Source organism: Dunckerocampus dactyliophorus, chromosome 12 (genome assembly GCF_027744805.1).
Source record: "Dunckerocampus dactyliophorus isolate RoL2022-P2 chromosome 12, RoL_Ddac_1.1, whole genome shotgun sequence".
NCBI classification, from domain to species: domain Eukaryota; kingdom Metazoa; phylum Chordata; class Actinopteri; order Syngnathiformes; family Syngnathidae; genus Dunckerocampus; species Dunckerocampus dactyliophorus.
Window position 1 is genome coordinate 12987992 of NC_072830.1, and position 23889 is coordinate 13011880.

The 23889-nt window shown below is 48.8% G+C and overlaps 40 non-coding genes across 40 annotated transcripts; 20 read left to right on the top strand and 20 right to left on the bottom strand.

Annotated features, from left to right (window-relative positions):
* Positions 1 to 282: 282 nt before the first annotated feature.
* trnav-cac (transfer RNA valine (anticodon CAC)) lies at positions 283 to 355 on the top strand. The gene has a single exon. It is a non-coding gene; the product is annotated as a tRNA-Val (tRNA).
* A 294-nt stretch (positions 356 to 649) lies between these two features.
* Positions 650 to 722, top strand: trnav-aac (transfer RNA valine (anticodon AAC)). The gene has a single exon. It is a non-coding gene; the product is annotated as a tRNA-Val (tRNA).
* A 354-nt stretch (positions 723 to 1076) lies between these two features.
* trnam-cau (transfer RNA methionine (anticodon CAU)) lies at positions 1077 to 1148 on the bottom strand. Its single transcript has one exon. It is a non-coding gene; the product is annotated as a tRNA-Met (tRNA).
* Positions 1149 to 1821: 673 nt separating this feature from the next.
* trnad-guc (transfer RNA aspartic acid (anticodon GUC)) lies at positions 1822 to 1893 on the bottom strand. The gene has a single exon. It is a non-coding gene; the product is annotated as a tRNA-Asp (tRNA).
* Positions 1894 to 2549: 656 nt separating this feature from the next.
* trnav-cac (transfer RNA valine (anticodon CAC)) lies at positions 2550 to 2622 on the top strand. Its single transcript has one exon. It is a non-coding gene; the product is annotated as a tRNA-Val (tRNA).
* Positions 2623 to 2916: 294 nt separating this feature from the next.
* Positions 2917 to 2989, top strand: trnav-aac (transfer RNA valine (anticodon AAC)). Its single transcript has one exon. It is a non-coding gene; the product is annotated as a tRNA-Val (tRNA).
* A 354-nt stretch (positions 2990 to 3343) lies between these two features.
* On the bottom strand, positions 3344 to 3415 carry trnam-cau (transfer RNA methionine (anticodon CAU)). Its single transcript has one exon. It is a non-coding gene; the product is annotated as a tRNA-Met (tRNA).
* Positions 3416 to 4088: 673 nt separating this feature from the next.
* Positions 4089 to 4160, bottom strand: trnad-guc (transfer RNA aspartic acid (anticodon GUC)). The gene has a single exon. It is a non-coding gene; the product is annotated as a tRNA-Asp (tRNA).
* Positions 4161 to 4816: 656 nt separating this feature from the next.
* On the top strand, positions 4817 to 4889 carry trnav-cac (transfer RNA valine (anticodon CAC)). The gene has a single exon. It is a non-coding gene; the product is annotated as a tRNA-Val (tRNA).
* Positions 4890 to 5183: 294 nt separating this feature from the next.
* trnav-aac (transfer RNA valine (anticodon AAC)) lies at positions 5184 to 5256 on the top strand. The gene has a single exon. It is a non-coding gene; the product is annotated as a tRNA-Val (tRNA).
* A 354-nt stretch (positions 5257 to 5610) lies between these two features.
* Positions 5611 to 5682, bottom strand: trnam-cau (transfer RNA methionine (anticodon CAU)). The gene has a single exon. It is a non-coding gene; the product is annotated as a tRNA-Met (tRNA).
* A 673-nt stretch (positions 5683 to 6355) lies between these two features.
* On the bottom strand, positions 6356 to 6427 carry trnad-guc (transfer RNA aspartic acid (anticodon GUC)). The gene has a single exon. It is a non-coding gene; the product is annotated as a tRNA-Asp (tRNA).
* Positions 6428 to 7108: 681 nt separating this feature from the next.
* Positions 7109 to 7180, bottom strand: trnam-cau (transfer RNA methionine (anticodon CAU)). The gene has a single exon. It is a non-coding gene; the product is annotated as a tRNA-Met (tRNA).
* Positions 7181 to 7853: 673 nt separating this feature from the next.
* trnad-guc (transfer RNA aspartic acid (anticodon GUC)) lies at positions 7854 to 7925 on the bottom strand. The gene has a single exon. It is a non-coding gene; the product is annotated as a tRNA-Asp (tRNA).
* Positions 7926 to 8581: 656 nt separating this feature from the next.
* trnav-cac (transfer RNA valine (anticodon CAC)) lies at positions 8582 to 8654 on the top strand. Its single transcript has one exon. It is a non-coding gene; the product is annotated as a tRNA-Val (tRNA).
* Positions 8655 to 8948: 294 nt separating this feature from the next.
* Positions 8949 to 9021, top strand: trnav-aac (transfer RNA valine (anticodon AAC)). Its single transcript has one exon. It is a non-coding gene; the product is annotated as a tRNA-Val (tRNA).
* A 354-nt stretch (positions 9022 to 9375) lies between these two features.
* Positions 9376 to 9447, bottom strand: trnam-cau (transfer RNA methionine (anticodon CAU)). The gene has a single exon. It is a non-coding gene; the product is annotated as a tRNA-Met (tRNA).
* Positions 9448 to 10120: 673 nt separating this feature from the next.
* Positions 10121 to 10192, bottom strand: trnad-guc (transfer RNA aspartic acid (anticodon GUC)). The gene has a single exon. It is a non-coding gene; the product is annotated as a tRNA-Asp (tRNA).
* A 656-nt stretch (positions 10193 to 10848) lies between these two features.
* On the top strand, positions 10849 to 10921 carry trnav-uac (transfer RNA valine (anticodon UAC)). The gene has a single exon. It is a non-coding gene; the product is annotated as a tRNA-Val (tRNA).
* Positions 10922 to 11215: 294 nt separating this feature from the next.
* On the top strand, positions 11216 to 11288 carry trnav-aac (transfer RNA valine (anticodon AAC)). The gene has a single exon. It is a non-coding gene; the product is annotated as a tRNA-Val (tRNA).
* Positions 11289 to 11642: 354 nt separating this feature from the next.
* Positions 11643 to 11714, bottom strand: trnam-cau (transfer RNA methionine (anticodon CAU)). The gene has a single exon. It is a non-coding gene; the product is annotated as a tRNA-Met (tRNA).
* A 673-nt stretch (positions 11715 to 12387) lies between these two features.
* On the bottom strand, positions 12388 to 12459 carry trnad-guc (transfer RNA aspartic acid (anticodon GUC)). Its single transcript has one exon. It is a non-coding gene; the product is annotated as a tRNA-Asp (tRNA).
* A 656-nt stretch (positions 12460 to 13115) lies between these two features.
* On the top strand, positions 13116 to 13188 carry trnav-cac (transfer RNA valine (anticodon CAC)). The gene has a single exon. It is a non-coding gene; the product is annotated as a tRNA-Val (tRNA).
* Positions 13189 to 13482: 294 nt separating this feature from the next.
* Positions 13483 to 13555, top strand: trnav-aac (transfer RNA valine (anticodon AAC)). Its single transcript has one exon. It is a non-coding gene; the product is annotated as a tRNA-Val (tRNA).
* A 354-nt stretch (positions 13556 to 13909) lies between these two features.
* trnam-cau (transfer RNA methionine (anticodon CAU)) lies at positions 13910 to 13981 on the bottom strand. Its single transcript has one exon. It is a non-coding gene; the product is annotated as a tRNA-Met (tRNA).
* Positions 13982 to 14654: 673 nt separating this feature from the next.
* trnad-guc (transfer RNA aspartic acid (anticodon GUC)) lies at positions 14655 to 14726 on the bottom strand. Its single transcript has one exon. It is a non-coding gene; the product is annotated as a tRNA-Asp (tRNA).
* A 656-nt stretch (positions 14727 to 15382) lies between these two features.
* trnav-cac (transfer RNA valine (anticodon CAC)) lies at positions 15383 to 15455 on the top strand. The gene has a single exon. It is a non-coding gene; the product is annotated as a tRNA-Val (tRNA).
* Positions 15456 to 15749: 294 nt separating this feature from the next.
* trnav-aac (transfer RNA valine (anticodon AAC)) lies at positions 15750 to 15822 on the top strand. The gene has a single exon. It is a non-coding gene; the product is annotated as a tRNA-Val (tRNA).
* Positions 15823 to 16176: 354 nt separating this feature from the next.
* trnam-cau (transfer RNA methionine (anticodon CAU)) lies at positions 16177 to 16248 on the bottom strand. The gene has a single exon. It is a non-coding gene; the product is annotated as a tRNA-Met (tRNA).
* A 673-nt stretch (positions 16249 to 16921) lies between these two features.
* Positions 16922 to 16993, bottom strand: trnad-guc (transfer RNA aspartic acid (anticodon GUC)). Its single transcript has one exon. It is a non-coding gene; the product is annotated as a tRNA-Asp (tRNA).
* A 656-nt stretch (positions 16994 to 17649) lies between these two features.
* On the top strand, positions 17650 to 17722 carry trnav-cac (transfer RNA valine (anticodon CAC)). The gene has a single exon. It is a non-coding gene; the product is annotated as a tRNA-Val (tRNA).
* A 617-nt stretch (positions 17723 to 18339) lies between these two features.
* trnav-aac (transfer RNA valine (anticodon AAC)) lies at positions 18340 to 18412 on the top strand. The gene has a single exon. It is a non-coding gene; the product is annotated as a tRNA-Val (tRNA).
* A 354-nt stretch (positions 18413 to 18766) lies between these two features.
* On the bottom strand, positions 18767 to 18838 carry trnam-cau (transfer RNA methionine (anticodon CAU)). The gene has a single exon. It is a non-coding gene; the product is annotated as a tRNA-Met (tRNA).
* Positions 18839 to 19511: 673 nt separating this feature from the next.
* Positions 19512 to 19583, bottom strand: trnad-guc (transfer RNA aspartic acid (anticodon GUC)). The gene has a single exon. It is a non-coding gene; the product is annotated as a tRNA-Asp (tRNA).
* A 656-nt stretch (positions 19584 to 20239) lies between these two features.
* Positions 20240 to 20312, top strand: trnav-cac (transfer RNA valine (anticodon CAC)). The gene has a single exon. It is a non-coding gene; the product is annotated as a tRNA-Val (tRNA).
* Positions 20313 to 20929: 617 nt separating this feature from the next.
* trnav-aac (transfer RNA valine (anticodon AAC)) lies at positions 20930 to 21002 on the top strand. The gene has a single exon. It is a non-coding gene; the product is annotated as a tRNA-Val (tRNA).
* Positions 21003 to 21356: 354 nt separating this feature from the next.
* trnam-cau (transfer RNA methionine (anticodon CAU)) lies at positions 21357 to 21428 on the bottom strand. The gene has a single exon. It is a non-coding gene; the product is annotated as a tRNA-Met (tRNA).
* A 673-nt stretch (positions 21429 to 22101) lies between these two features.
* On the bottom strand, positions 22102 to 22173 carry trnad-guc (transfer RNA aspartic acid (anticodon GUC)). Its single transcript has one exon. It is a non-coding gene; the product is annotated as a tRNA-Asp (tRNA).
* Positions 22174 to 22829: 656 nt separating this feature from the next.
* On the top strand, positions 22830 to 22902 carry trnav-cac (transfer RNA valine (anticodon CAC)). Its single transcript has one exon. It is a non-coding gene; the product is annotated as a tRNA-Val (tRNA).
* A 617-nt stretch (positions 22903 to 23519) lies between these two features.
* Positions 23520 to 23592, top strand: trnav-aac (transfer RNA valine (anticodon AAC)). The gene has a single exon. It is a non-coding gene; the product is annotated as a tRNA-Val (tRNA).
* Positions 23593 to 23889: the final 297 nt, after the last annotated feature.

Below are 23889 nucleotides of genomic sequence, written 5' to 3' on the forward strand. Positions count from 1 at the left end.
ACTGGACCACGTACACAGCAACACTCATGCCACAGACAGAGCTGCGCCCTGTCCCCAGTTTGGCCACATAGGCCATGTTTATTTCCCGGATGACACCGCAGTGATCGGATTGCATCACTGGCCTGCACAAAGGGGCTGGCCGGTGTGATGTCATTGTGTGAAAACAGCAACCTCATCCTCTACACAGACAAGACCAAGGAGAAGAAAGTCCACATGAGGAATAAGAGCTGGTTCTGTCTGGTCTGGTAAGACCGGCATTATTTAGAAAAAGGCCAGCTTGCAGTTTCCATAGTGTAGTGGTTATCACGTTCGCCTCACACGCGAAAGGTCCCCGGTTCGAAACCGGGTGGAAACAAGACCTTTCATCATTCCTTTCTTACTTTGAGAAATAAGCAAGGTAAGAAATGCAAACAAGACAGTGTGCTTGATGTCTGGAAGATTGTGCAACTTACCCCAGACCCTCACAAGGAGGTGAGTACACATGGTGTACAGGTTGGCTGACACTGCGTTTTTGGCAGCTGGCGACTTCAACCAGTGAAATCTGCGCACCGTATTGGCCAAATATTAACAACCTCATCCCCAGCACAGACAAGACCAGTTAGACTGGAATTGTTTTTGCCAGTCCTGTTAAAAACGTTAGGCGATCGTGGTTTCCATTGTGTAGTGGTTATCACGTTCGCCTAACACGCGAAAGGTCCCTGGTTCGAAACCAGGTGGAAACAAGTTCTTTCTGCTTGCCTTTCTTTTATAAATAAGCTAGGTAAGAAATGCTATCAAAATAGTGTGCTTGATGTCTGTAGGATTGTGCAACATACTCCAGCACCTCACGAACAGCCGCGTACACACGTCATAACATTCAGGGAGTCCGTCTGTGGGCAGATCTCAAAGTTGAATATCATGAGTGCTGGCTTCTGTGAAATTGTGAAGCACATCAAAAAAATCTCCAAGTCAGCCAAACCAACATCGGCCTTCCGCGTGGTCCGCCTTACAACGTCTGTCATGAACGCAACGTTAAAAAGGTGGGCTGTCAACGGAACGCGACCAATACGTCTGCGGCATTCTAAAAGAGTGTCAAATAGCAGAGGATGGTTTCGATCCATCGACCTCTGGGTTATGGGCCCAGCACGCTTCCGCTGCGCCACTCTGCTGACACCCGCAAGGCTATTGTCCGTTGTGCAGTTTCTCTTGACTTTGCTACGGTGTCAGCAAAATGTAAAATGCCACCGTTTTTTCCTGACGAGGGCACCGTTTTAGGTAGTGTGGCTGAGCGGTGTAGAGCGCCAAATTTAGCTTTCTGCTTCTCAGGAGGCACGGGTTGAAAGCCCAGGTAAGCTCTGTTCACCGAGAACGGAATGCTTTGGTAGCAAGGTACTGTGCTTCATGGCTGTCAGATTGTCCAACACAGCCGAGCACTTCGAAAGGAAGATTCAAAGCGTTCTTGTGAGACGGGTGAGCCTTACCCGACGGATGTGTTGTTGCAAGAGTAATCCTGCTCGAGGTTTAACATGAAACTGAAACACGCATAACATTGACTCCCCGTCGGGGAATCGAATATCGGTCTTCCGTGTGACAGCGCCAAATTTAGCTTTCTGCTTCTCAGGAGGCATGGGTTGAAAGCCCAGGTAAGCTCTGTTCACCGAGAACGGAATGCTTTGGTAGCAAGGTACTGTGCTTCATGGCTGTCTGATTGCCCAACACAGCCGAGCACTTCGAAAGGAAGATTCAAAGAGTTCTGTTGAGACGGGTTAGCCTTAGCCTGTGTTGTTGCAAGAGTAGCCCTGCACGAGGTTCAACATGAAACTGTAACACACATAACATTGACTCCCCGTCGGGGAATCGAACCCCGGTCTTCCGCGTGACAGGCGGAGATACTGTCCACTATACTAACGAGGACTTTGGTGGCTTTGGTTTGGTGTCCATTCGCCGAAGGAGAAGTCAAGTGAGCACGAGGTTTTGCTGTTCCAAATACCGGCCATCTCATCATGCAGTCAAATTTCTCCTCTCTGAGTAATCTTCCTCGGTAATATGGCCGTGTGGGCTAAAGCGCTGGATAAGGGCTGCAGTCTCTCAGGCGGTGTCGGTTCCATTCAGGAAATAAGAGAGTGCTGCGCTCTAATTTTTGCCAACACCTGGTTCTCACACAAAACCTCAGAATCCACCGATCAGCTACAGACTCACAATGTGCACAGCAACCTCCAACAGTGAAATCCACAGGTATTGCACAAATATTACCAGCATGTAGACATTCCAACCTGTGACGAGAACACACTGGACCACGTACACAGCAACACTCATGCCACAGACAGAGCTGCGCCCTGTCCCCAGTTTGGCCACATAGGCCATGTTTATTTCCCGGATGACACCGCAGTGATCGGATTGCATCACTGGCCTGCACAAAGGGGCTGGCCGGTGTGATGTCATTGTGTGAAAACAGCAACCTCATCCTCTACACAGACAAGACCAAGGAGAAGAAAGTCCACATGAGGAATAAGAGCTGGTTCTGTCTGGTCTGGTAAGACCGGCATTATTTAGAAAAAGGCCAGCTTGCAGTTTCCATAGTGTAGTGGTTATCACGTTCGCCTCACACGCGAAAGGTCCCCGGTTCGAAACCGGGTGGAAACAAGACCTTTCATCATTCCTTTCTTACTTTGAGAAATAAGCAAGGTAAGAAATGCAAACAAGACAGTGTGCTTGATGTCTGGAAGATTGTGCAACTTACCCCAGACCCTCACAAGGAGGTGAGTACACATGGTGTACAGGTTGGCTGACACTGCGTTTTTGGCAGCTGGCGACTTCAACCAGTGAAATCTGCGCACCGTATTGGCCAAATATTAACAACCTCATCCCCAGCACAGACAAGACCAGTTAGACTGGAATTGTTTTTGCCAGTCCTGTTAAAAACGTTAGGCGATCGTGGTTTCCATTGTGTAGTGGTTATCACGTTCGCCTAACACGCGAAAGGTCCCTGGTTCGAAACCAGGTGGAAACAAGTTCTTTCTGCTTGCCTTTCTTTTATAAATAAGCTAGGTAAGAAATGCTATCAAAATAGTGTGCTTGATGTCTGTAGGATTGTGCAACATACTCCAGCACCTCACGAACAGCCGCGTACACACGTCATAACATTCAGGGAGTCCGTCTGTGGGCAGATCTCAAAGTTGAATATCATGAGTGCTGGCTTCTGTGAAATTGTGAAGCACATCAAAAAAATCTCCAAGTCAGCCAAACCAACATCGGCCTTCCGCGTGGTCCGCCTTACAACGTCTGTCATGAACGCAACGTTAAAAAGGTGGGCTGTCAACGGAACGCGACCAATACGTCTGCGGCATTCTAAAAGAGTGTCAAATAGCAGAGGATGGTTTCGATCCATCGACCTCTGGGTTATGGGCCCAGCACGCTTCCGCTGCGCCACTCTGCTGACACCCGCAAGGCTATTGTCCGTTGTGCAGTTTCTCTTGACTTTGCTACGGTGTCAGCAAAATGTAAAATGCCACCGTTTTTTCCTGACGAGGGCACCGTTTTAGGTAGTGTGGCTGAGCGGTGTAGAGCGCCAAATTTAGCTTTCTGCTTCTCAGGAGGCACGGGTTGAAAGCCCAGGTAAGCTCTGTTCACCGAGAACGGAATGCTTTGGTAGCAAGGTACTGTGCTTCATGGCTGTCAGATTGTCCAACACAGCCGAGCACTTCGAAAGGAAGATTCAAAGCGTTCTTGTGAGACGGGTGAGCCTTACCCGACGGATGTGTTGTTGCAAGAGTAATCCTGCTCGAGGTTTAACATGAAACTGAAACACGCATAACATTGACTCCCCGTCGGGGAATCGAATATCGGTCTTCCGTGTGACAGCGCCAAATTTAGCTTTCTGCTTCTCAGGAGGCATGGGTTGAAAGCCCAGGTAAGCTCTGTTCACCGAGAACGGAATGCTTTGGTAGCAAGGTACTGTGCTTCATGGCTGTCTGATTGCCCAACACAGCCGAGCACTTCGAAAGGAAGATTCAAAGAGTTCTGTTGAGACGGGTTAGCCTTAGCCTGTGTTGTTGCAAGAGTAGCCCTGCACGAGGTTCAACATGAAACTGTAACACACATAACATTGACTCCCCGTCGGGGAATCGAACCCCGGTCTTCCGCGTGACAGGCGGAGATACTGTCCACTATACTAACGAGGACTTTGGTGGCTTTGGTTTGGTGTCCATTCGCCGAAGGAGAAGTCAAGTGAGCACGAGGTTTTGCTGTTCCAAATACCGGCCATCTCATCATGCAGTCAAATTTCTCCTCTCTGAGTAATCTTCCTCGGTAATATGGCCGTGTGGGCTAAAGCGCTGGATAAGGGCTGCAGTCTCTCAGGCGGTGTCGGTTCCATTCAGGAAATAAGAGAGTGCTGCGCTCTAATTTTTGCCAACACCTGGTTCTCACACAAAACCTCAGAATCCACCGATCAGCTACAGACTCACAATGTGCACAGCAACCTCCAACAGTGAAATCCACAGGTATTGCACAAATATTACCAGCATGTAGACATTCCAACCTGTGACGAGAACACACTGGACCACGTACACAGCAACACTCATGCCACAGACAGAGCTGCGCCCTGTCCCCAGTTTGGCCACATAGGCCATGTTTATTTCCCGGATGACACCGCAGTGATCGGATTGCATCACTGGCCTGCACAAAGGGGCTGGCCGGTGTGATGTCATTGTGTGAAAACAGCAACCTCATCCTCTACACAGACAAGACCAAGGAGAAGAAAGTCCACATGAGGAATAAGAGCTGGTTCTGTCTGGTCTGGTAAGACCGGCATTATTTAGAAAAAGGCCAGCTTGCAGTTTCCATAGTGTAGTGGTTATCACGTTCGCCTCACACGCGAAAGGTCCCCGGTTCGAAACCGGGTGGAAACAAGACCTTTCATCATTCCTTTCTTACTTTGAGAAATAAGCAAGGTAAGAAATGCAAACAAGACAGTGTGCTTGATGTCTGGAAGATTGTGCAACTTACCCCAGACCCTCACAAGGAGGTGAGTACACATGGTGTACAGGTTGGCTGACACTGCGTTTTTGGCAGCTGGCGACTTCAACCAGTGAAATCTGCGCACCGTATTGGCCAAATATTAACAACCTCATCCCCAGCACAGACAAGACCAGTTAGACTGGAATTGTTTTTGCCAGTCCTGTTAAAAACGTTAGGCGATCGTGGTTTCCATTGTGTAGTGGTTATCACGTTCGCCTAACACGCGAAAGGTCCCTGGTTCGAAACCAGGTGGAAACAAGTTCTTTCTGCTTGCCTTTCTTTTATAAATAAGCTAGGTAAGAAATGCTATCAAAATAGTGTGCTTGATGTCTGTAGGATTGTGCAACATACTCCAGCACCTCACGAACAGCCGCGTACACACGTCATAACATTCAGGGAGTCCGTCTGTGGGCAGATCTCAAAGTTGAATATCATGAGTGCTGGCTTCTGTGAAATTGTGAAGCACATCAAAAAAATCTCCAAGTCAGCCAAACCAACATCGGCCTTCCGCGTGGTCCGCCTTACAACGTCTGTCATGAACGCAACGTTAAAAAGGTGGGCTGTCAACGGAACGCGACCAATACGTCTGCGGCATTCTAAAAGAGTGTCAAATAGCAGAGGATGGTTTCGATCCATCGACCTCTGGGTTATGGGCCCAGCACGCTTCCGCTGCGCCACTCTGCTGACACCCGCAAGGCTATTGTCCGTTGTGCAGTTTCTCTTGACTTTGCTACGGTGTCAGCAAAATGTAAAATGCCACCGTTTTTTCCTGACGAGGGCACCGTTTTAGGTAGTGTGGCTGAGCGGTGTAGAGCGCCAAATTTAGCTTTCTGCTTCTCAGGAGGCACGGGTTGAAAGCCCAGGTAAGCTCTGTTCACCGAGAACGGAATGCTTTGGTAGCAAGGTACTGTGCTTCATGGCTGTCAGATTGTCCAACACAGCCGAGCACTTCGAAAGGAAGATTCAAAGCGTTCTTGTGAGACGGGTGAGCCTTACCCGACGGATGTGTTGTTGCAAGAGTAATCCTGCTCGAGGTTTAACATGAAACTGAAACACGCATAACATTGACTCCCCGTCGGGGAATCGAATATCGGTCTTCCGTGTGACAGCGCCAAATTTAGCTTTCTGCTTCTCAGGAGGCATGGGTTGAAAGCCCAGGTAAGCTCTGTTCACCGAGAACGGAATGCTTTGGTAGCAAGGTACTGTGCTTCATGGCTGTCTGATTGCCCAACACAGCCGAGCACTTCGAAAGGAAGATTCAAAGAGTTCTGTTGAGACGGGTTAGCCTTAGCCTGTGTTGTTGCAAGAGTAGCCCTGCACGAGGTTCAACATGAAACTGTAACACACATAACATTGACTCCCCGTCGGGGAATCGAACCCCGGTCTTCCGCGTGACAGGCGGAGATACTGTCCACTATACTAACGAGGACTTTGGTGGCTTTGGTTTGGTGTCCATTCGCCGAAGGAGAAGTCAAGTGAGCACGAGGTTTTGCTGTTCCAAATACCGGCCATCTCATCATGCAGTCAAATTTCTCCTCTCTGAGTAATCTTCCTCGGTAATATGGCCGTGTGGGCTAAAGCGCTGGATAAGGGCTGCAGTCTCTCAGGCGGTGTCGGTTCCATTCAGGAAATAAGAGAGTGCTGCGCTCTAATTTTTGCCAACACCTGGTTCTCACACAAAACCTCAGAATCCACCGATCAGCTACAGACTCACAATGTGCACAGCAACCTCCAACAGTGAAATCCACAGGTATTGCACAAATATTACCAGCATGTAGACATTCCAACCTGTGACGAGAACACACTGGACCACGTACACAGCAACACTCATGCCACAGACAGAGCTGCGCCCTGTCCCCAGTTTGGCCACATAGGCCATGTTTATTTCCCGGATGACACCGCAGTGATCGGATTGCATCACTGGCCTGCACAAAGGGGCTGGCCGGTGTGATGTCATTGTGTGAAAACAGCAACCTCATCCTCTACACAGACAAGACCAAGGAGAAGAAAGTCCACATGAGGAATAAGAACTGGTTCTGTCTGGTCTGGTAAGACCGGCATTATTTAGAAAAAGGCCAGCTTGCAGTTTCCATTCTAAAAGAGTGTCAAATAGCAGAGGATGGTTTCGATCCATCGACCTCTGGGTTATGGGCCCAGCACGCTTCCGCTGCGCCACTCTGCTGACACCCGCAAGGCTATTGTCCGTTGTGCAGTTTCTCTTGACTTTGCTACGGTGTCAGCAAAATGTAAAATGCCACCGTTTTTTCCTGACGAGGGCACCGTTTTAGGTAGTGTGGCTGAGCGGTGTAGAGCGCCAAATTTAGCTTTCTGCTTCTCAGGAGGCACGGGTTGAAAGCCCAGGTAAGCTCTGTTCACCGAGAACGGAATGCTTTGGTAGCAAGGTACTGTGCTTCATGGCTGTCAGATTGTCCAACACAGCCGAGCACTTCGAAAGGAAGATTCAAAGCGTTCTTGTGAGACGGGTGAGCCTTACCCGACGGATGTGTTGTTGCAAGAGTAATCCTGCTCGAGGTTTAACATGAAACTGAAACACGCATAACATTGACTCCCCGTCGGGGAATCGAATATCGGTCTTCCGTGTGACAGCGCCAAATTTAGCTTTCTGCTTCTCAGGAGGCATGGGTTGAAAGCCCAGGTAAGCTCTGTTCACCGAGAACGGAATGCTTTGGTAGCAAGGTACTGTGCTTCATGGCTGTCTGATTGCCCAACACAGCCGAGCACTTCGAAAGGAAGATTCAAAGAGTTCTGTTGAGACGGGTTAGCCTTAGCCTGTGTTGTTGCAAGAGTAGCCCTGCACGAGGTTCAACATGAAACTGTAACACACATAACATTGACTCCCCGTCGGGGAATCGAACCCCGGTCTTCCGCGTGACAGGCGGAGATACTGTCCACTATACTAACGAGGACTTTGGTGGCTTTGGTTTGGTGTCCATTCGCCGAAGGAGAAGTCAAGTGAGCACGAGGTTTTGCTGTTCCAAATACCGGCCATCTCATCATGCAGTCAAATTTCTCCTCTCTGAGTAATCTTCCTCGGTAATATGGCCGTGTGGGCTAAAGCGCTGGATAAGGGCTGCAGTCTCTCAGGCGGTGTCGGTTCCATTCAGGAAATAAGAGAGTGCTGCGCTCTAATTTTTGCCAACACCTGGTTCTCACACAAAACCTCAGAATCCACCGATCAGCTACAGACTCACAATGTGCACAGCAACCTCCAACAGTGAAATCCACAGGTATTGCACAAATATTACCAGCATGTAGACATTCCAACCTGTGACGAGAACACACTGGACCACGTACACAGCAACACTCATGCCACAGACAGAGCTGCGCCCTGTCCCCAGTTTGGCCACATAGGCCATGTTTATTTCCCGGATGACACCGCAGTGATCGGATTGCATCACTGGCCTGCACAAAGGGGCTGGCCGGTGTGATGTCATTGTGTGAAAACAGCAACCTCATCCTCTACACAGACAAGACCAAGGAGAAGAAAGTCCACATGAGGAATAAGAGCTGGTTCTGTCTGGTCTGGTAAGACCGGCATTATTTAGAAAAAGGCCAGCTTGCAGTTTCCATAGTGTAGTGGTTATCACGTTCGCCTCACACGCGAAAGGTCCCCGGTTCGAAACCGGGTGGAAACAAGACCTTTCATCATTCCTTTCTTACTTTGAGAAATAAGCAAGGTAAGAAATGCAAACAAGACAGTGTGCTTGATGTCTGGAAGATTGTGCAACTTACCCCAGACCCTCACAAGGAGGTGAGTACACATGGTGTACAGGTTGGCTGACACTGCGTTTTTGGCAGCTGGCGACTTCAACCAGTGAAATCTGCGCACCGTATTGGCCAAATATTAACAACCTCATCCCCAGCACAGACAAGACCAGTTAGACTGGAATTGTTTTTGCCAGTCCTGTTAAAAACGTTAGGCGATCGTGGTTTCCATTGTGTAGTGGTTATCACGTTCGCCTAACACGCGAAAGGTCCCTGGTTCGAAACCAGGTGGAAACAAGTTCTTTCTGCTTGCCTTTCTTTTATAAATAAGCTAGGTAAGAAATGCTATCAAAATAGTGTGCTTGATGTCTGTAGGATTGTGCAACATACTCCAGCACCTCACGAACAGCCGCGTACACACGTCATAACATTCAGGGAGTCCGTCTGTGGGCAGATCTCAAAGTTGAATATCATGAGTGCTGGCTTCTGTGAAATTGTGAAGCACATCAAAAAAATCTCCAAGTCAGCCAAACCAACATCGGCCTTCCGCGTGGTCCGCCTTACAACGTCTGTCATGAACGCAACGTTAAAAAGGTGGGCTGTCAACGGAACGCGACCAATACGTCTGCGGCATTCTAAAAGAGTGTCAAATAGCAGAGGATGGTTTCGATCCATCGACCTCTGGGTTATGGGCCCAGCACGCTTCCGCTGCGCCACTCTGCTGACACCCGCAAGGCTATTGTCCGTTGTGCAGTTTCTCTTGACTTTGCTACGGTGTCAGCAAAATGTAAAATGCCACCGTTTTTTCCTGACGAGGGCACCGTTTTAGGTAGTGTGGCTGAGCGGTGTAGAGCGCCAAATTTAGCTTTCTGCTTCTCAGGAGGCACGGGTTGAAAGCCCAGGTAAGCTCTGTTCACCGAGAACGGAATGCTTTGGTAGCAAGGTACTGTGCTTCATGGCTGTCAGATTGTCCAACACAGCCGAGCACTTCGAAAGGAAGATTCAAAGCGTTCTTGTGAGACGGGTGAGCCTTACCCGACGGATGTGTTGTTGCAAGAGTAATCCTGCTCGAGGTTTAACATGAAACTGAAACACGCATAACATTGACTCCCCGTCGGGGAATCGAATATCGGTCTTCCGTGTGACAGCGCCAAATTTAGCTTTCTGCTTCTCAGGAGGCATGGGTTGAAAGCCCAGGTAAGCTCTGTTCACCGAGAACGGAATGCTTTGGTAGCAAGGTACTGTGCTTCATGGCTGTCTGATTGCCCAACACAGCCGAGCACTTCGAAAGGAAGATTCAAAGAGTTCTGTTGAGACGGGTTAGCCTTAGCCTGTGTTGTTGCAAGAGTAGCCCTGCACGAGGTTCAACATGAAACTGTAACACACATAACATTGACTCCCCGTCGGGGAATCGAACCCCGGTCTTCCGCGTGACAGGCGGAGATACTGTCCACTATACTAACGAGGACTTTGGTGGCTTTGGTTTGGTGTCCATTCGCCGAAGGAGAAGTCAAGTGAGCACGAGGTTTTGCTGTTCCAAATACCGGCCATCTCATCATGCAGTCAAATTTCTCCTCTCTGAGTAATCTTCCTCGGTAATATGGCCGTGTGGGCTAAAGCGCTGGATAAGGGCTGCAGTCTCTCAGGCGGTGTCGGTTCCATTCAGGAAATAAGAGAGTGCTGCGCTCTAATTTTTGCCAACACCTGGTTCTCACACAAAACCTCAGAATCCACCGATCAGCTACAGACTCACAATGTGCACAGCAACCTCCAACAGTGAAATCCACAGGTATTGCACAAATATTACCAGCATGTAGACATTCCAACCTGTGACGAGAACACACTGGACCACGTACACAGCAACACTCATGCCACAGACAGAGCTGCGCCCTGTCCCCAGTTTGGCCACATAGGCCATGTTTATTTCCCGGATGACACCGCAGTGATCGGATTGCATCACTGGCCTGCACAAAGGGGCTGGCCGGTGTGATGTCATTGTGTGAAAACAGCAACCTCATCCTCTACACAGACAAGACCAAGGAGAAGAAAGTCCACATGAGGAATAAGAGCTGGTTCTGTCTGGTCTGGTAAGACCGGCATTATTTAGAAAAAGGCCAGCTTGAAGATTCCATAGTGTAGTGGTTATCACGTTCGCCTTACACGCGAACGGTCCCCGGTTCGAAACCGGGTGGAAACAAGACCTTTCATCATTCCTTTCTTACTTTGAGAAATAAGCAAGGTAAGAAATGCAAACAAGACAGTGTGCTTGATGTCTGGAAGATTGTGCAACTTACCCCAGACCCTCACAAGGAGGTGAGTACACATGGTGTACAGGTTGGCTGACACTGCGTTTTTGGCAGCTGGCGACTTCAACCAGTGAAATCTGCGCACCGTATTGGCCAAATATTAACAACCTCATCCCCAGCACAGACAAGACCAGTTAGACTGGAATTGTTTTTGCCAGTCCTGTTAAAAACGTTAGGCGATCGTGGTTTCCATTGTGTAGTGGTTATCACGTTCGCCTAACACGCGAAAGGTCCCTGGTTCGAAACCAGGTGGAAACAAGTTCTTTCTGCTTGCCTTTCTTTTATAAATAAGCTAGGTAAGAAATGCTATCAAAATAGTGTGCTTGATGTCTGTAGGATTGTGCAACATACTCCAGCACCTCACGAACAGCCGCGTACACACGTCATAACATTCAGGGAGTCCGTCTGTGGGCAGATCTCAAAGTTGAATATCATGAGTGCTGGCTTCTGTGAAATTGTGAAGCACATCAAAAAAATCTCCAAGTCAGCCAAACCAACATCGGCCTTCCGCGTGGTCCGCCTTACAACGTCTGTCATGAACGCAACGTTAAAAAGGTGGGCTGTCAACGGAACGCGACCAATACGTCTGCGGCATTCTAAAAGAGTGTCAAATAGCAGAGGATGGTTTCGATCCATCGACCTCTGGGTTATGGGCCCAGCACGCTTCCGCTGCGCCACTCTGCTGACACCCGCAAGGCTATTGTCCGTTGTGCAGTTTCTCTTGACTTTGCTACGGTGTCAGCAAAATGTAAAATGCCACCGTTTTTTCCTGACGAGGGCACCGTTTTAGGTAGTGTGGCTGAGCGGTGTAGAGCGCCAAATTTAGCTTTCTGCTTCTCAGGAGGCACGGGTTGAAAGCCCAGGTAAGCTCTGTTCACCGAGAACGGAATGCTTTGGTAGCAAGGTACTGTGCTTCATGGCTGTCAGATTGTCCAACACAGCCGAGCACTTCGAAAGGAAGATTCAAAGCGTTCTTGTGAGACGGGTGAGCCTTACCCGACGGATGTGTTGTTGCAAGAGTAATCCTGCTCGAGGTTTAACATGAAACTGAAACACGCATAACATTGACTCCCCGTCGGGGAATCGAATATCGGTCTTCCGTGTGACAGCGCCAAATTTAGCTTTCTGCTTCTCAGGAGGCATGGGTTGAAAGCCCAGGTAAGCTCTGTTCACCGAGAACGGAATGCTTTGGTAGCAAGGTACTGTGCTTCATGGCTGTCTGATTGCCCAACACAGCCGAGCACTTCGAAAGGAAGATTCAAAGAGTTCTGTTGAGACGGGTTAGCCTTAGCCTGTGTTGTTGCAAGAGTAGCCCTGCACGAGGTTCAACATGAAACTGTAACACACATAACATTGACTCCCCGTCGGGGAATCGAACCCCGGTCTTCCGCGTGACAGGCGGAGATACTGTCCACTATACTAACGAGGACTTTGGTGGCTTTGGTTTGGTGTCCATTCGCCGAAGGAGAAGTCAAGTGAGCACGAGGTTTTGCTGTTCCAAATACCGGCCATCTCATCATGCAGTCAAATTTCTCCTCTCTGAGTAATCTTCCTCGGTAATATGGCCGTGTGGGCTAAAGCGCTGGATAAGGGCTGCAGTCTCTCAGGCGGTGTCGGTTCCATTCAGGAAATAAGAGAGTGCTGCGCTCTAATTTTTGCCAACACCTGGTTCTCACACAAAACCTCAGAATCCACCGATCAGCTACAGACTCACAATGTGCACAGCAACCTCCAACAGTGAAATCCACAGGTATTGCACAAATATTACCAGCATGTAGACATTCCAACCTGTGACGAGAACACACTGGACCACGTACACAGCAACACTCATGCCACAGACAGAGCTGCGCCCTGTCCCCAGTTTGGCCACATAGGCCATGTTTATTTCCCGGATGACACCGCAGTGATCGGATTGCATCACTGGCCTGCACAAAGGGGCTGGCCGGTGTGATGTCATTGTGTGAAAACAGCAACCTCATCCTCTACACAGACAAGACCAAGGAGAAGAAAGTCCACATGAGGAATAAGAGCTGGTTCTGTCTGGTCTGGTAAGACCGGCATTATTTAGAAAAAGGCCAGCTTGCAGTTTCCATAGTGTAGTGGTTATCACGTTCGCCTCACACGCGAAAGGTCCCCGGTTCGAAACCGGGTGGAAACAAGACCTTTCATCATTCCTTTCTTACTTTGAGAAATAAGCAAGGTAAGAAATGCAAACAAGACAGTGTGCTTGATGTCTGGAAGATTGTGCAACTTACCCCAGACCCTCACAAGGAGGTGAGTACACATGGTGTACAGGTTGGCTGACACTGCGTTTTTGGCAGCTGGCGACTTCAACCAGTGAAATCTGCGCACCGTATTGGCCAAATATTAACAACCTCATCCCCAGCACAGACAAGACCAGTTAGACTGGAATTGTTTTTGCCAGTCCTGTTAAAAACGTTAGGCAATCGTGGTTTCCATTGTGTAGTGGTTATCACGTTCGCCTAACACGCGAAAGGTCCCTGGTTCGAAACCAGGTGGAAACAAGTTCTTTCTGCTTGCCTTTCTTTTATAAATAAGCTAGGTAAGAAATGCTATCAAAATAGTGTGCTTGATGTCTGTAGGATTGTGCAACATACTCCAGCACCTCACGAACAGCCGCGTACACACGTCATAACATTCAGGGAGTCCGTCTGTGGGCAGATCTCAAAGTTGAATATCATGAGTGCTGGCTTCTGTGAAATTGTGAAGCACATCAAAAAAATCTCCAAGTCAGCCAAACCAACATCGGCCTTCCGCGTGGTCCGCCTTACAACGTCTGTCATGAACGCAACGTTAAAAAGGTGGGCTGTCAACGGAACGCGACCAATACGTCTGCGGCATTCTAAAAGAGTGTCAAATAGCAGAGGATGGTTTCGATCCATCGACCTCTGGGTTATGGGCCCAGCACGCTTCCGCTGCGCCACTCTGCTGACACCCGCAAGGCTATTGTCCGTTGTGCAGTTTCTCTTGACTTTGCTACGGTGTCAGCAAAATGTAAAATGCCACCGTTTTTTCCTGACGAGGGCACCGTTTTAGGTAGTGTGGCTGAGCGGTGTAGAGCGCCAAATTTAGCTTTCTGCTTCTCAGGAGGCACGGGTTGAAAGCCCAGGTAAGCTCTGTTCACCGAGAACGGAATGCTTTGGTAGCAAGGTACTGTGCTTCATGGCTGTCAGATTGTCCAACACAGCCGAGCACTTCGAAAGGAAGATTCAAAGCGTTCTTGTGAGACGGGTGAGCCTTACCCGACGGATGTGTTGTTGCAAGAGTAATCCTGCTCGAGGTTTAACATGAAACTGAAACACGCATAACATTGACTCCCCGTCGGGGAATCGAATATCGGTCTTCCGTGTGACAGCGCCAAATTTAGCTTTCTGCTTCTCAGGAGGCATGGGTTGAAAGCCCAGGTAAGCTCTGTTCACCGAGAACGGAATGCTTTGGTAGCAAGGTACTGTGCTTCATGGCTGTCTGATTGCCCAACACAGCCGAGCACTTCGAAAGGAAGATTCAAAGAGTTCTGTTGAGACGGGTTAGCCTTAGCCTGTGTTGTTGCAAGAGTAGCCCTGCACGAGGTTCAACATGAAACTGTAACACACATAACATTGACTCCCCGTCGGGGAATCGAACCCCGGTCTTCCGCGTGACAGGCGGAGATACTGTCCACTATACTAACGAGGACTTTGGTGGCTTTGGTTTGGTGTCCATTCGCCGAAGGAGAAGTCAAGTGAGCACGAGGTTTTGCTGTTCCAAATACCGGCCATCTCATCATGCAGTCAAATTTCTCCTCTCTGAGTAATCTTCCTCGGTAATATGGCCGTGTGGGCTAAAGCGCTGGATAAGGGCTGCAGTCTCTCAGGCGGTGTCGGTTCCATTCAGGAAATAAGAGAGTGCTGCGCTCTAATTTTTGCCAACACCTGGTTCTCACACAAAACCTCAGAATCCACCGATCAGCTACAGACTCACAATGTGCACAGCAACCTCCAACAGTGAAATCCACAGGTATTGCACAAATATTACCAGCATGTAGACATTCCAACCTGTGACGAGAACACACTGGACCACGTACACAGCAACACTCATGCCACAGACAGAGCTGCGCCCTGTCCCCAGTTTGGCCACATAGGCCATGTTTATTTCCCGGATGACACCGCAGTGATCGGATTGCATCACTGGCCTGCACAAAGGGGCTGGCCGGTGTTATGTCATTGTGTGAAAACAGCAACCTCATCCTCTACACAGACAAGACCAAGGAGAAGAAAGTCCACATGAGGAATAAGAGCTGGTTCTGTCTGGTCTGGTAAGACCGGCATTATTTAGAAAAAGGCCAGTTTGCAGTTTCCATAGTGTAGTGGTTATCACGTTCGCCTCACACGCGAAAGGTCCCCGGTTCGAAACCGGGTGGAAACAAGACCTTTCATCATTCCTTTCTTACTTTGAGAAATAAGCAAGGTAAGAAATGCAAACAAGACAGTGTGCTTGATGTCTGGAAGATTGTGCAACTTACCCCAGACCCTCACAAGGAGGTGAGTACACATGGTGTACAGGTTGGCTGACACTGCGTTTTTGGCAGCTGGCGACTTCAACCAGTGAAATCTGCGCACCGTATTGGCCAAATATTAACAACCTCATCCCCAGCACAGACAAGACCAGTTAGACTGGAATTGTTTTTGCCAGTCCTGTTAAAAACGTTAGGCGATCGTGGTTTCCATTGTGTAGTGGTTATCACGTTCGCCTAACACGCGAAAGGTCCCTGGTTCGAAACCAGGTGGAAACAAGTTCTTTCTGCTTGCCTTTCTTTTATAAATAAGCTAGGTAAGAAATGCTATCAAAATAGTGTGCTTGATGTCTGTAGGATTGTGCAACATACTCCAGCACCTCACGAACAGCCGCGTACACACGTCATAACATTCAGGGAGTCCGTCTGTGGGCAGATCTCAAAGTTGAATATCATGAGTGCTGGCTTCTGTGAAATTGTGAAGCACATCAAAAAAATCTCCAAGTCAGCCAAACCAACATCTGCCTTCCGCGTGGTCCGCCTTACAACGTCTGTCATGAACGCAACGTTAAAAAGGTGGGCTGTCAACGGAACGCGACCAATACGTCTGCGGCATTCTAAAAGAGTGTCAAATAGCAGAGGATGGTTTCGATCCATCGACCTCTGGGTTATGGGCCCAGCACGCTTCCGCTGCGCCACTCTGCTGACACCCGCAAGGCTATTGTCCGTTGTGCAGTTTCTCTTGACTTTGCTACGGTGTCAGCAAAATGTAAAATGCCACCGTTTTTTCCTGACGAGGGCACCGTTTTAGGTAGTGTGGCTGAGCGGTGTAGAGCGCCAAATTTAGCTTTCTGCTTCTCAGGAGGCACGGGTTGAAAGCCCAGGTAAGCTCTGTTCACCGAGAACGGAATGCTTTGGTAGCAAGGTACTGTGCTTCATGGCTGTCAGATTGTCCAACACAGCCGAGCACTTCGAAAGGAAGATTCAAAACGTTCTTGTGAGACGGGTGAGCCTTACCCGACGGATGTGTTGTTGCAAGAGTAATCCTGCTCGAGGTTTAACATGAAACTGAAACACGCATAACATTGACTCCCCGTCGGGGAATCGAATATCGGTCTTCCGTGTGACAGCGCCAAATTTAGCTTTCTGCTTCTCAGGAGGCATGGGTTGAAAGCCCAGGTAAGCTCTGTTCACCGAGAACGGAATGCTTTGGTAGCAAGGTACTGTGCTTCATGGCTGTCTGATTGCCCAACACAGCCGAGCACTTCGAAAGGAAGATTCAAAGAGTTCTGTTGAGACGGGTTAGCCTTAGCCTGTGTTGTTGCAAGAGTAGCCCTGCACGAGGTTCAACATGAAACTGTAACACACATAACATTGACTCCCCGTCGGGGAATCGAACCCCGGTCTTCCGCGTGACAGGCGGAGATACTGTCCACTATACTAACGAGGACTTTGGTGGCTTTGGTTTGGTGTCCATTCGCCGAAGGAGAAGTCAAGTGAGCACGAGGTTTTGCTGTTCCAAATACCGGCCATCTCATCATGCAGTCAAATTTCTCCTCTCTGAGTAATCTTCCTCGGTAATATGGCCGTGTGGGCTAAAGCGCTGGATAAGGGCTGCAGTCTCTCAGGCGGTGTCGGTTCCATTCAGGAAATAAGAGAGTGCTGCGCTCTAATTTTTGCCAACACCTGGTTCTCACACAAAACCTCAGAATCCACCGATCAGCTACAGACTCACAATGTGCACAGCAACCTCCAACAGTGAAATCCACAGGTATTGCACAAATATTACCAGCATGTAGACATTCCAACCTGTGACGAGAACACACTGGACCACGTACACAGCAACACTCATGCCACAGACAGAGCTGCGCCCTGTCCCCAGTTTGGCCACATAGGCCATGTTTATTTCCCGGATGACACCGCAGTGATCGGATTGCATCACTGGCCTGCACAAAGGGGCTGGCCGGTGTGATGTCATTGTGTGAAAACAGCAACCTCATCCTCTACACAGACAAGACCAAGGAGAAGAAAGTCCACATGAGGAATAAGAGCTGGTTCTGTCTGGTCTGGTAAGACCGGCATTATTTAGAAAAAGGCCAGTTTGCAGTTTCCATAGTGTAGTGGTTATCACGTTCGCCTCACACGCGAAAGGTCCCCGGTTCGAAACCGGGTGGAAACAAGACCTTTCATCATTCCTTTCTTACTTTGAGAAATAAGCAAGGTAAGAAATGCAAACAAGACAGTGTGCTTGATGTCTGGAAGATTGTGCAACTTACCCCAGACCCTCACAAGGAGGTGAGTACACATGGTGTACAGGTTGGCTGACACTGCGTTTTTGGCAGCTGGCGACTTCAACCAGTGAAATCTGCGCACCGTATTGGCCAAATATTAACAACCTCATCCCCAGCACAGACAAGACCAGTTAGACTGGTCGCCAAATTTAGTGGTTATCACGTTCGCCTCACACGCGAAAGGTCCCCGGTTCGAAACCGGGTGGAAACAAGACCTTTCATCATTCCTTTCTTACTTTGAGAAATAAGCAAGGTAAGAAATGCAAACAAGACAGTGTGCTTGATGTCTGGAAGATTGTGCAACTTACCCCAGACCCTCACAAGGAGGTGAGTACACATGGTGTACAGGTTGGCTGACACTGCGTTTTTGGCAGCTGGCGACTTCAACCAGTGAAATCTGCGCACCGTATTGGCCAAATATTAACAACCTCATCCCCAGCACAGACAAGACCAGTTAGACTGGAATTGTTTTTGCCAGTCCTGTTAAAAACGTTAGGCGATCGTGGTTTCCATTGTGTAGTGGTTATCACGTTCGCCTAACACGCGAAAGGTCCCTGGTTCGAAACCAGGTGGAAACAAGTTCTTTCTGCTTGCCTTTCTTTTATAAATAAGCTAGGTAAGAAATGCTATCAAAATAGTGTGCTTGATGTCTGTAGGATTGTGCAACATACTCCAGCACCTCACGAACAGCCGCGTACACACGTCATAACATTCAGGGAGTCCGTCTGTGGGCAGATCTCAAAGTTGAATATCATGAGTGCTGGCTTCTGTGAAATTGTGAAGCACATCAAAAAAATCTCCAAGTCAGCCAAACCAACATCGGTCTTCCGCGTGGTCCGCCTTACAACGTCTGTCATGAACGCAACGTTAAAAATGTGGGCTGTCAACGGAACGCGACCAATACGTCTGCGGCATTCTAAAAGAGTGTCAAATAGCAGAGGATGGTTTCGATCCATCGACCTCTGGGTTATGGGCCCAGCACGCTTCCGCTGCGCCACTCTGCTGACACCCGCAAGGCTATTGTCCGTTGTGCAGTTTCTCTTGACTTTGCTACGGTGTCAGCAAAATGTAAAATGCCACCGTTTTTTCCTGACGAGGGCACCGTTTTAGGTAGTGTGGCTGAGCGGTGTAGAGCGCCAAATTTAGCTTTCTGCTTCTCAGGAGGCACGGGTTGAAAGCCCAGGTAAGCTCTGTTCACCGAGAACGGAATGCTTTGGTAGCAAGGTACTGTGCTTCATGGCTGTCAGATTGTCCAACACAGCCGAGCACTTCGAAAGGAAGATTCAAAGCATTCTTGTGAGACGGGTGAGCCTTACCCGACGGATGTGTTGTTGCAAGAGTAATCCTGCTCGAGGTTTAACATGAAACTGAAACACGCATAACATTGACTCCCCGTCGGGGAATCGAATATCGGTCTTCCGTGTGACAGCGCCAAATTTAGCTTTCTGCTTCTCAGGAGGCATGGGTTGAAAGCCCAGGTAAGCTCTGTTCACCGAGAACGGAATGCTTTGGTAGCAAGGTACTGTGCTTCATGGCTGTCTGATTGCCCAACACAGCCGAGCACTTCGAAAGGAAGATTCAAAGAGTTCTGTTGAGACGGGTTAGCCTTAGCCTGTGTTGTTGCAAGAGTAGCCCTGCACGAGGTTCAACATGAAACTGTAACACACATAACATTGACTCCCCGTCGGGGAATCGAACCCCGGTCTTCCGCGTGACAGGCGGAGATACTGTCCACTATACTAACGAGGACTTTGGTGGCTTTGGTTTGGTGTCCATTCGCCGAAGGAGAAGTCAAGTGAGCACGAGGTTTTGCTGTTCCAAATACCGGCCATCTCATCATGCAGTCAAATTTCTCCTCTCTGAGTAATCTTCCTCGGTAATATGGCCGTGTGGGCTAAAGCGCTGGATAAGGGCTGCAGTCTCTCAGGCGGTGTCGGTTCCATTCAGGAAATAAGAGAGTGCTGCGCTCTAATTTTTGCCAACACCTGGTTCTCACACAAAACCTCAGAATCCACCGATCAGCTACAGACTCACAATGTGCACAGCAACCTCCAACAGTGAAATCCACAGGTATTGCACAAATATTACCAGCATGTAGACATTCCAACCTGTGACGAGAACACACTGGACCACGTACACAGCAACACTCATGCCACAGACAGAGCTGCGCCCTGTCCCCAGTTTGGCCACATAGGCCATGTTTATTTCCCGGATGACACCGCAGTGATCGGATTGCATCACTGGCCTGCACAAAGGGGCTGGCCGGTGTGATGTCATTGTGTGAAAACAGCAACCTCATCCTCTACACAGACAAGACCAAGGAGAAGAAAGTCCACATGAGGAATAAGAGCTGGTTCTGTCTGGTCTGGTAAGACCGGCATTATTTAGAAAAAGGCCAGCTTGCAGTTTCCATAGTGTAGTGGTTATCACGTTCGCCTCACACGCGAAAGGTCCCCGGTTCGAAACCGGGTGGAAACAAGACCTTTCATCATTCCTTTCTTACTTTGAGAAATAAGCAAGGTAAGAAATGCAAACAAGACAGTGTGCTTGATGTCTGGAAGATTGTGCAACTTACCCCAGACCCTCACAAGGAGGTGAGTACACATGGTGTACAGGTTGGCTGACACTGCGTTTTTGGCAGCTGGCGTCTTCAACCAGTGAAATCTGCGCACCGTATTGGCCAAATATTAACAACCTCATCCCCAGCACAGACAAGACCAGTTAGACTGGTCGCCAAATTTAGTGGTTATCACGTTCGCCTCACACGCGAAAGGTCCCCGGTTCGAAACCGGGTGGAAACAAGACCTTTCATCATTCCTTTCTTACTTTGAGAAATAAGCAAGGTAAGAAATGCAAACAAGACAGTGTGCTTGATGTCTGGAAGATTGTGCAACTTACCCCAGACCCTCACAAGGAGGTGAGTACACATGGTGTACAGGTTGGCTGACACTGCGTTTTTGGCAGCTGGCGACTTCAACCAGTGAAATCTGCGCACCGTATTGGCCAAATATTAACAACCTCATCCCCAGCATAGACAAGACCAGTTAGACTGGAATTGTTTTTGCCAGTCCTGTTAAAAACGTTAGGCGATCGTGGTTTCCATTGTGTAGTGGTTATCACGTTCGCCTAACACGCGAAAGGTCCCTGGTTCGAAACCAGGTGGAAACAAGTTCTTTCTGCTTGCCTTTCTTTTATAAATAAGCTAGGTAAGAAATGCTATCAAAATAGTGTGCTTGATGTCTGTAGGATTGTGCAACATACTCCAGCACCTCACGAACAGCCGCGTACACACGTCATAACATTCAGGGAGTCCGTCTGTGGGCAGATCTCAAAGTTGAATATCATGAGTGCTGGCTTCTGTGAAATTGTGAAGCACATCAAAAAAATCTCCAAGTCAGCCAAACCAACATCGGTCTTCCGCGTGGTCCGCCTTACAACGTCTGTCATGAACGCAACGTTAAAAATGTGGGCTGTCAACGGAACGCGACCAATACGTCTGCGGCATTCTAAAAGAGTGTCAAATAGCAGAGGATGGTTTCGATCCATCGACCTCTGGGTTATGGGCCCAGCACGCTTCCGCTGCGCCACTCTGCTGACACCCGCAAGGCTATTGTCCGTTGTGCAGTTTCTCTTGACTTTGCTACGGTGTCAGCAAAATGTAAAATGCCACCGTTTTTTCCTGACGAGGGCACCGTTTTAGGTAGTGTGGCTGAGCGGTGTAGAGCGCCAAATTTAGCTTTCTGCTTCTCAGGAGGCACGGGTTGAAAGCCCAGGTAAGCTCTGTTCACCGAAAACGGAATGCTTTGGTAGCAAGGTACTGTGCTTCATGGCTGTCAGATTGTCCAACACAGCCGAGCACTTCGAAAGGAAGATTCAAAGCATTCTTGTGAGACGGGTGAGCCTTACCCGACGGATGTGTTGTTGCAAGAGTAATCCTGCTCGAGGTTTAACATGAAACTGAAACACGCATAACATTGACTCCCCGTCGGGGAATCGAATATCGGTCTTCCGTGTGACAGCGCCAAATTTAGCTTTCTGCTTCTCAGGAGGCATGGGTTGAAAGCCCAGGTAAGCTCTGTTCACCGAGAACGGAATGCTTTGGTAGCAAGGTACTGTGCTTCATGGCTGTCTGATTGCCCAACACAGCCGAGCACTTCGAAAGGAAGATTCAAAGAGTTCTGTTGAGACGGGTTAGCCTTAGCCTGTGTTGTTGCAAGAGTAGCCCTGCACGAGGTTCAACATGAAACTGTAACACACATAACATTGACTCCCCGTCGGGGAATCGAACCCCGGTCTTCCGCGTGACAGGCGGAGATACTGTCCACTATACTAACGAGGACTTTGGTGGCTTTGGTTTGGTGTCCATTCGCCGAAGGAGAAGTCAAGTGAGCACGAGGTTTTGCTGTTCCAAATACCGGCCATCTCATCATGCAGTCAAATTTCTCCTCTCTGAGTAATCTTCCTCGGTAATATGGCCGTGTGGGCTAAAGCGCTGGATAAGGGCTGCAGTCTCTCAGGCGGTGTCGGTTCCATTCAGGAAATAAGAGAGTGCTGCGCTCTAATTTTTGCCAACACCTGGTTCTCACACAAAACCTCAGAATCCACCGATCAGCTACAGACTCACAATGTGCACAGCAACCTCCAACAGTGAAATCCACAGGTATTGCACAAATATTACCAGCATGTAGACATTCCAACCTGTGACGAGAACACACTGGACCACGTACACAGCAACACTCATGCCACAGACAGAGCTGCGCCCTGTCCCCAGTTTGGCCACATAGGCCATGTTTATTTCCCGGATGACACCGCAGTGATCGGATTGCATCACTGGCCTGCACAAAGGGGCTGGCCGGTGTGATGTCATTGTGTGAAAACAGCAACCTCATCCTCTACACAGACAAGACCAAGGAGAAGAAAGTCCACATGAGGAATAAGAGCTGGTTCTGTCTGGTCTGGTAAGACCGGCATTATTTAGAAAAAGGCCAGCTTGCAGTTTCCATAGTGTAGTGGTTATCACGTTCGCCTCACACGCGAAAGGTCCCCGGTTCGAAACCGGGTGGAAACAAGACCTTTCATCATTCCTTTCTTACTTTGAGAAATAAGCAAGGTAAGAAATGCAAACAAGACAGTGTGCTTGATGTCTGGAAGATTGTGCAACTTACCCCAGACCCTCACAAGGAGGTGAGTACACATGGTGTACAGGTTGGCTGACACTGCGTTTTTGGCAGCTGGCGTCTTCAACCAGTGAAATCTGCGCACCGTATTGGCCAAATATTAACAACCTCATCCCCAGCACAGACAAGACCAGTTAGACTGGTCGCCAAATTTAGTGGTTATCACGTTCGCCTCACACGCGAAAGGTCCCCGGTTCGAAACCGGGTGGAAACAAGACCTTTCATCATTCCTTTCTTACTTTGAGAAATAAGCAAGGTAAGAAATGCAAACAAGACAGTGTGCTTGATGTCTGGAAGATTGTGCAACTTACCCCAGACCCTCACAAGGAGGTGAGTACACATGGTGTACAGGTTGGCTGACACTGCGTTTTTGGCAGCTGGCGACTTCAACCAGTGAAATCTGCGCACCGTATTGGCCAAATATTAACAACCTCATCCCCAGCATAGACAAGACCAGTTAGACTGGAATTGTTTTTGCCAGTCCTGTTAAAAACATTAGGCGATCGTGGTTTCCATTGTGTAGTGGTTATCACGTTCGCCTAACACGCGAAAGGTCCCTGGTTCGAAACCAGGTGGAAACAAGTTCTTTCTGCTTGCCTTTCTTTTATAAATAAGCTAGGTAAGAAATGCTATCAAAATAGTGTGCTTGATGTCTGTAGGATTGTGCAACATACTCCAGCACCTCACGAACAGCCGCGTACACACGTCATAACATTCAGGGAGTCCGTCTGTGGGCAGATCTCAAAGTTGAATATCATGAGTGCTGGCTTCTGTGAAATTGTGAAGCACATCAAAAAAATCTCCAAGTCAGCCAAACCAACATCGGTCTTCCGCGTGGTCCGCCTTACAACGTCTGTCATGAACGCAACGTTAAAAAT